At 40.8% G+C, this 8,347-nt stretch overlaps 1 long non-coding RNA gene across 1 annotated transcript in view; it reads right to left on the minus strand.

Moving 5' to 3' along the window:
* Positions 1–227: 227 nt before the first annotated feature.
* The window catches only part of LOC140711843 (uncharacterized), a 480,768-nt gene continuing 472,648 nt past the window's right edge, over positions 228–8,347 (minus strand). Inside the window, exon 4 of the long non-coding RNA XR_012093152.1 lies at positions 228–495. This is a non-coding gene — a long non-coding RNA (uncharacterized lncRNA). The remainder of the gene's footprint in view (positions 496–8,347) is intronic.

Consider the following 8,347-nt stretch of genomic DNA (forward strand, 5'->3'; position numbering starts at 1 on the left):
CTGTTTTCTTAAATTAATTTTAATAAGGTGGTTCCTCCCATGGGCCAAGGCTGGACCTCTCAACAAAATTCTCCATCTTCAGTGGCAATGCCTGAGAGGATGACATGGACTTAGGCCTGATATGCAGCCATTCCTGTCTACCCTGACCGTGATGCAGGACAGTACCAGCCCAGGGCCCAAATCTCCTGCTGAAGAGCTGAGAGAGAAAATGGAATATCCAAAGCCTTTTACCTTTTTCCAGTCCACTGTAATGGGTACCAGTGTAGTCCATTTGCCCCTGAGGACACCCACCTGTTGGTCTTTGGCTTCTAAGAGTGAGACCTCCTTGGCTTCTCTGGGTCCCAGCTGCTTTCACTCTGCTGAGTCCTGCTGTTTCCCATGGGGGTCACACCCCTGCCAGGCATGTTCTCCAGCTCCAGCTGACATGTCAGCCAACCCAGAACCAAGAGAATGAGCAAAGATTTCAATATCTAGTGTGTCCAGCAGAGATGCAACCTGTACAAAAAATAAAGAAGCAGAGATGCACACAGCTGCCCTGACAACATTGTGTCCCAAAGCAATGTCTTCTGTGGCCCTCATTAAGGAGCTCACTGTCCCTCACCACATGGACAAATGCTTCCAGGCTCTCTCAATTCTTCAGCGAGAGGCAACACACATTTGAACAGAGTACCTCAGCAAAGGAAGTGGTGAAAATTTACCTACTTGTGATAAAGTTCCTGAAAAGATCCCTAGACTGCAAAATTCCCCTCCAAAATATGACAGAAAAAGCTTTCCAATGGCAAAACATTGGCCTCCTTGCTTTCAAAAAAGTACCCTTGAAAGAGCCAAAACAATTTTGCCAAAAAAATTGCAGAACTTGAACTTTCTTATTTGAAAACTCACAAGACATTACAACTATTAAAAACAGAAGCTTCTGGAATAAGAATACAACTAGGAACCAAAGGAATAGAATTGAGAGTCTAGAAATAAATCCTCACCATTATAGTTCATTGCTCTTGCATAAGGGTGTCAAGATAATTTAATGGAGGAACAATCATCCTGTCAAATAATGGTGCAGAAACAACTAGATAACCACATGCAAAACAATAAACTTAGACAACTAAACTTCCAATCGTATCAAACAATTAACTAAAAATGGATCTTTGAGCTAATTATAAGATCCATAACCATAAAAACATCTTAGAAAAAGACATAGGGGTAAAACTTAATGACCTCAAATGTGCCACGGATTCTCTGGTAAGACCCAAATGCATGAGAAACAGAAAGGAAAAATAGATAAATTCAGCTAAAGATGCAAGCCTTTTGTGCATCAAAGGATATTATCAAGAAAATGAAAAGAACAAACACAGAATGAGACATAAAAGTTGTAAATCGGGAGGGGCGGAGCAAGATGGCCGAATAGGAACAGCTAGCGACACAGCGTGAGTGACACAGCGTGAGCGACACAGAAGACCGATGATTTCTGCATTTTCAACTGAGGTACTGGGTTCATCTCACTAGGGAGTGCCAGACAATCGGTGCTGGTCAGCTGCTGCAGCCCGACCAGCGAGAGCTGAAGCAGGGCGAGGCATTGCCTCACCTGGGAAGTGCAAGGGGAAAGGGAATCCCTTTTCCTAGCCAGGGAAACTGAGACACACAACACCTGGAAAATCGGGTAACTCCCACCCCAATACTGCACTTTAAGCAAACAGGCACACCAGGAGATCATATCCCACACCTGGCCGGGAGGGTCCCATGCCCACGGAGCCTCCCTCATTGCTAGCACAGCAGTCTGCAATCTAAGGGCAAGGCAGCAGCGAGCCTGGGGGAGGGGCGCTCACCAATGCTGAGGCTTAAGTAGGTAAACAAAGCCACTGGGAAGCTCGAACTGGGTGGAGCTCACAGCAGCTCAAGGAAACCTGCCTGTCTCTGTAGACTCCACCTCCGGGGGCAGGGCACAACTAAACAACAACTAAAGCAGCAGAAACCTCTGCAGATGCAAATGGCTCTGTCTGACAGCTTTGAAGAGAGCAGTGGATCTCCAAACACGGAGGTTGAGATCTGAGAAGGGACAGACTGCCTGCTCAAGTGGGTCCCTGACCCCTGAGTAGCCTAACTGGGAGACATCCCCCACTAGGGGCAGTCTGACACCCCACAACTCACAGGGTGGAGTACATCCCTGAGAGGAAGCCTCCAAAGCAGGAATCAGACAGGTACACTGGCTGTTCAGCAATATTCTATCTTCTGCAGCCTCTGCTGCTGACACCCAGGCAAACAGGGTCTGGAGTGGACCTCAAGCAATTTCCAACAGACCTACAGCTGAGGGTCCTGACTATTAGAAGGAAAACTATCAAACAGGAAGGATGCCTACACCAAAACCCCATCAGTACGTCACTATAATCATCAAAGACCAGAGGCAGATAAAACCACAAAGATGGGGAAAAAGCAGGGCAGAAAAGCTGGAAATTCTAAAAATAAGAGTGCATCTCCCCTGGCAAAGGAGCGCAGCTCATCGCCAGCAACGGATCAAAGCTGGACGGAGAATGACTTTGACGAGATGAGAGAAGAAGGCTTCAGTCCATCAAACTTCTCAGAGCTAAAGGAGGAATTATGTACCCAGCGCAAAGATACTAAAAATCTTGGAAAAAAGTGGAAGAATTGATGGCTAGAGTAATTAATGCAGAGAAGGTCATAAACGAAATGAAAGAGACGAAAACCATGACATGAGAAATACGTGACAAATGCACAAGCTTCAGTAACCAACTCGATCAACTGGAAGAAAGAGTATCAGCGATTGAGGATCAAATGAACGAAATGAAGCGAGAAGAGAAACCAAAAGAAAAAAGAAGAAAAAGAAATGAACAAAGCCTGCAAGAAGTATGGGATTATGTAAAAAGACCAAATCTACGTCTGATTGGGGTGCCTGAAAGTGAGGGGGAAAATGGAACCAAGTTGGAAAACACTCTTCAGGATACCATCCAGGAGAACTTCCCCAACCTAGTAGGGCAGGCCAACATTCAAATCCAGGAAATACAGAGAACACCACAATGATACTCCTCGAGAAGAGCAACTCCAAGACACATAATTGCAGATTCACCAAAGTTGAAATGAAGGAAAAAATCTTAAGGGCAGCCAGAGAGAAAGGTCAGGTTACCCACAAAGGGAAGCCCATCAGACTAACAGCAGACCTCTCGGCAGAAACTCTACAAGCCAGAAGAGAGTGGGGGCCAATATTCAACATTCTTAAAGAAAAGAATTTTAAACCCAGAATTTCATATCCAGCCAAACTAAGTTTCATAAGTGAAGGAGAAATAAAATCCTTTACAGATAAGCAAATGCTTAGAGATTTTGTCACCACCAGGCCTGCCTTACAAGAGACCCTGAAGGAAGCACTAAACATGGAAAGGAACAACCGGTACCAGCCATTGCAAAAACATGCCAAAATGTAAAGACCATCGACGCTAGGAAGAAACTGCATCAACTAACGAGCAAAATAACCAGTTAATATCATAATGGCAGGATCAAGTTCACACAGAACAATATTAACCTAAAATGTAAATGGACCAAATGCTCCAATTAAAAGACACAGACTAGCAAACTGGATAAAGGGTCAAGACCCATCAGTCTGCTGTATTCAGGAGACCCATCTCACACGCAGAGACATTCATAGGCTCAAAATAAAGGGATGGAGGAAGCAAATGGAGAAATAAAGCAAATGGAGAGCAAAAAAAAAGCAGGGGTTGCAATACTAGTCTCTGATAAAACAGAGTTTAAACCATCAAAGATCAAAAGAGACAAAGAAGGCCATTACATAATGGTAAAGGGATCAATTCAACAGGAAGAGCTAACTATCCTAAATATATATGCACCCAATACGGGAGCACCCAGATACATAAAGCAAGTCCTTAGAGACTTACAAAGAGACTTAGACACCCATACAATAATAATGGGAGACTTCAACACTCCACTGTCAACATTAGACAGATGAACAAGACAGAAAGTTAACAAGGATATCCAGGAATTGAACTCATCTCTGCAGCAAGCAGACCTAATAGACATCTACAGAACTCTCCACCCGAAATCAACAGAATATACATTCTTCTCAGCACCACATCGCACTTATTCCAAAATTGACCACATAATTGGAAGTAAAGCACTCCTCAGCAAATGTACAAGAACAGAAATTATAACAAACTGTCTCTCAGACCACAGTGCAATCAAACTAGAACTCAGGACTCAATCAAAACCACTCAACTACATGGAAACTGAACAACCTGCTCCTGAATGACTACTGGGTACATAACGAAATGAAGGCAGAAATAAAGATGTTCTTTGAAACCAACGAGAACAAAGATACAACATACCAAAATCTCTTGGACACATTTAAAGCAGTGTGTAGAGGGAAATTTAGAGCACTAAATGCCCACAAGAGAAAGCAGAAAAGATCTAAAATTGACACTCTAACATCACAATTAAAAGAACTAGAGAAGCAAGAGCAAACACATTCAAAAGCTAGCAGAAGGCAAGAATTAACTAAGATCAGAGCAGAACTGAAGGAGATAGAGACACAAAAAACCCTCCAAAAAAATCAATGAATCCAGGAGTTGGTTTTTTGAAAAGATCAACAAAATTGACAGACTGCTAGCAAGACTAATAAAGAAGAGAGAGAAGAATCAAAGAGACGCAATAAAAAATGATAAAGGGGATATCACCACTGACCCCACAGAAATACAAACTACCATCAGAGAATACTATAAACACCTCTATGCAAATAAACTGGAAAATCTAGAAGAAATGGATAATTTCCTGGACACTTACACTCTTCCAAGACTAAACCAGGAAGAAGTTGAATCCCTGAATAGACCAATAGCAGGCTCTGAAATTGAGGGAATAATTAATAGCCTACCAACCAAAAAAAGTCCAGGACCAGATGGATTCACAGCTGAATTCTACCAGAGGTACAAGGAGGAGCTGGTACCATTCCTTCTGAAACTATTCCAATCAATAGAAAAAGAGGGAACCCTCCCTAACTCATTTTATGAGGCCACCATCATCCTGATACCAAAGCCTGGCAGAGACACAACAAAAAAAGAGAATTTTAGACCAATATCCCTGATGAACTTCGATGCAAAAATCCTCAATAAAATACTGGCAAACCGGATTCAGCAACACATCAAAAAGCTTATCCACCATGATCAAGTGGGCTTCGTCCCTGGGATGCAAGGCTGGTTCAACATTCGCAAATCAATAAACATAATCCAGCATATAAACAGAACCAAAGACAAGAACCACATGATTATCTCAATAGATGCAGAAAAGGCTTTTGACAAAATTCAACAGCCCTTCATGCTAAAAACGCTCAATAAATTCGGTATTGATGTAACGTACCTCAAAATAATAAGAGCTATTTATGACAAACCCACAGCCAATATCATACTGAATGGGCAAAAACTGGAAAAATTCCCTTTGAAAACTGGCACAAGACAGGGATGCCCTCTCTCACCACTCCTATTCAACATAGTGTTGGAAGTTCTGGCTAGGGCAATCAGGCAAGAGAAAGAAATAAAGTGTATTCAGTTAGGAAAAGAAGAAGTCAAATTGTCCCTCTTTGCAGATGACATGATTGTGTATTTAGAAAACCCCATTGTCTCAGCCCAAAGTCTCCTTAAGCTGATAAGCAACTTCAGCAAAGTCTCAGGATACAAAATTAATGTGCAAAAATCACTAGCATTCTTATAAACCAGTAACAGACAAACAGAGAGCCAAATCATGAATGAACTTCCATTCACAATTGCTTCAAAGAGAATAAATACCTAGGAATCCAACTTACAAGGGATGTGAAGGACCTCTTCAAGGAGAACTACAAACCACTGCTCAGTGAAATAAAAGAGGACACAAACAACTGGAAGAACATACCATGCTCATGGATAGGAAGAATCAATATCGTGAAAATGGCCATACTGCCCAAGCTTATTTATAGATTCAATGCCATCCCCATTAAACTACCAATGACTTTCTTCACAGAATTCGAAAAAACTGCTTTAAAGTTCATATGGAACCAAAAAAGAGGCTACATCTCCAAGACAATCCTAAGTCAAAAGAACAAAGCTGGAGGCATCACGCTACCTGACTTCAAACTATACTACAAGGCTACAGTAACCAAAACAGCATGGTACTGGTACCAAAACAGAGATATAGACCAATGGAACGGAACAGAGTCCTCAGAAATAATACCACACATCTACAGACATCTGATCTTCGACAAACCTGAGAGAAACAAGAAATGGGGAAAGGATTCCCTATTCAATAAATGGTGCTGGGAAAATTGGCTAGTCATAAGTAGAAAGCTGAAATTGGATCCTTTCCTTACTCCTTATACGAAAATTAATTCAAGATGGATTAGAGACTTAAATGTTAGACCTAATACCATAAAAACCCTAGAAGAAAACCTAGGTAATACCATTCAGGACATAGGCAGGGTCAAGGACTTCATGTCTAAAACACCAAAAGCAATGGCAGCAAAAGCCAAAATTGACAAATGGGATCTAATGAAACTAAAGAGCTTGTGCACAGCAAAAGAAACTACCATCAGATTCAACAGGCAACCTACAGAATGGGAAACAATTTTTGCAATCTACTCATCTGACAAAGGGCTAATATCAAGAACCTACAAAGAACTCAAACAAATTTACAAGAAAAAAACAAACAACCCTATCAAAAAGTGGGCAAAGGATATGAACAGACATTTCTCAAAAGAAGACATTCATACAGCCAACAGACACATGAAAAAATGCTCGTCATCACTGGCCATCACAGAAATGCAAATCAAAACCACAATGAGATACCATCTCACACCAGTTAGAATGGCAATCATTAAAAAGTCAGGAAACAACAGGTGCTGGAGAGGATGTGGAGAAATAGGAACACTTTTACACTGTTGGTGGGATTGTAAACTAGTTCAATCATTGTGGAAAACAGTATGGCGATTCCTCAAGGATCTAGAACTAGACGTACCATATGACCCAGCCATCCCATTATTGGGTATATACCCAAAGGATTATAAATCATGTTGCTATAAAGACACATGCACACGTATGTTTAGTGCGGCACTATTCACAATAGCAAAGACTTGGAATCAACGCAAATGTCCATCAGTGACAGATTGGATTAAGAAAATGTGGCACATATACACCATGGAATACTATGCAGCCATAAAAAAGGATGAGTTCGTGTCCTTTGTAGGGACATGGATGAGGCTGGAAACCATCATTCTTAGCAAACTATCACAAGAACAGAAAAACAAACACCGTATGTTCTCACTCATAGGTGGGAACTGAACAATGAGATCACTTGGACTCCGGAAGGGGAACATCACACACTGGGGCCTATCATGGGGAGGGGGGAGGGGGAAGGGATTGCATTGGGAGTTATACCTGATGTAAATGACAAGTTGATGGGTGCTGACGAGTTGATGGGTGCAGCACAGCAAGATGGCACAAGTATACATATGTAACAAACCTGTACGTTATGCACATGTACCCTAGAACTTAAAGTATAATAATAATAAAAAAAAATAAAATTTAAAAAAAAAAGGCAAAAAAAAAAAAATGTTGCAAATCACATAGACAATGGTTTCATGCCCAGAATATATAAAGAACGGGTACAACTCAATAACAGAAAGATAAACCACCCAATTTATATAAATGGGCAAAGGACTCAAATAGACATTTCTTCAAAGAAGATATGCAAATCATCAAGAGGCTCCTGAAAAGAAACTCAACATCATTAGTCATTAGGAAAATACAAAGTCAAAGCCACAATGAGATCCCACACTACACCTACAAATATGTCTACCATTCTTTTAAAATGTTAAATAACAAGTGAAAGCCTTATGTAGACTTTGGAATCCTCACACATTGCTGGTGAGATTATAAAAAGGTGCAACCACTAGGAGTAACAGTTGTGCTTTTCCTCAAGAAGCTAATCATAGAATTCTCATATGAAACAGCATCCATTCTTAGGTATGTACCCAAAGAATTGAATCCAGGGACTCAAACAGGTACTTTCATGGTAATGTTGATTGCAGTATTACTCACAAAAGATAAAATATGAAAACAATCCAAGTGTTCATCAACACATGAATAAACAAATGTGGTCACACATACAACAGAATGTTAATCTGCCATAAAGAGAAATGAAGCTCTGACATCCGCTGTTACATTCAAGGACTTTGGAAACATTATGCTAAGTGAAATATGTCAGAAACAAAATAACATATTTGTATAATTCATATATGTATAATTCAAAATAACATACATGTATAATAATTTATATGAAACATGAAGAATAGGCAAATTCATAGAGACAG

This window comes from Chlorocebus sabaeus, chromosome 6 (genome assembly GCF_047675955.1).
Source record: "Chlorocebus sabaeus isolate Y175 chromosome 6, mChlSab1.0.hap1, whole genome shotgun sequence".
Lineage (NCBI taxonomy): Eukaryota > Metazoa > Chordata > Mammalia > Primates > Cercopithecidae > Chlorocebus > Chlorocebus sabaeus.